This window comes from Tupaia chinensis, unplaced genomic scaffold, assembly GCF_000334495.1.
Source record: "Tupaia chinensis unplaced genomic scaffold, TupChi_1.0 Scaffold138854_1, whole genome shotgun sequence".
Lineage (NCBI taxonomy): Eukaryota > Metazoa > Chordata > Mammalia > Scandentia > Tupaiidae > Tupaia > Tupaia belangeri.
The window spans coordinates 1,117,655-1,118,488 of NW_006198747.1; the positions used below are offsets into that span (position 1 = coordinate 1,117,655).

At 39.2% G+C, this 834-nt stretch overlaps 1 protein-coding gene across 1 annotated transcript in view; it reads right to left on the reverse strand.

Annotated features, from left to right (window-relative positions):
- LOC102478698 (fibrocystin-L) overlaps positions 1-834 on the reverse strand; it is a gene marked incomplete at its 5' end in the record, with an annotated part of 91,619 nt that overhangs the window by 54,076 nt on the left and 36,709 nt on the right. The window lies entirely within an intron of this gene.

Consider the following 834-nt stretch of genomic DNA (forward strand, 5'->3'; position numbering starts at 1 on the left):
CTGTCCATCTCTCTCTGTCTTTCTGGCAAGCACATGCGCCCTATAGCAAAAACTTCTCTTAAAAAAATAAATACATAGGGCATGACATAGGGCATGAGTGCACATGTGACCCCAACCTGAAAGGATGCAGATAGGGAGAAGGAATAATTTTGGTGTGACTACGTCCTATTGCAGTACACTGTCTCCCTCTCTGTCTCTCTTTGGCAAGAACATGCATCCTTTGGCAATTAAAAAGAAATTAATCCATATTACATTCTAACTTTCTAGAAAATTTATTAAAAACTTTACAGGGACCAGCAGTTAGCATAAAGGCTATGTCGCTGGACTCCTATGTAGTCAACCGTGGTTCACGTCCCGGACCCAGTGGCTTAAAACTCACGCTGGGCGCCATATGCGTGGATGCTCAAGATCCCGAGAGGAGAATGGAGGAGAAGGGATTACGGTGTGGCCATCCCTCCTGGGGGGTGATTTCTCACTTTCTGTCTCTTCTCTTTTTCTCTCTGTCTGGCAAGGGCACGTGCCCTATAGCAAAAACCTCTCAAAAAAAAAAAAAAACCTTTAAGACAAACTAGTGTATTTCAAACAGAGAAATGCTTGTTATTAAAAGTGAAAGAATATATAATGTCAAACTTCTAAAACCAATTGTTTCATAGTTTTTAAAAATATTCTAAAATTATGATGAAAAGTTCCCCCAATACAGCCTTTTCTTTTTTATTTAAAAAAAAAAAAACAGTATTAGCTATAGAGAATGACAGACACACGTGCTTCTACCAAACTACTGCTTTGAAAAGTTCTTCTAAGTTTCTTTTTCACAGAGATCCAGTGTCCAGTGGT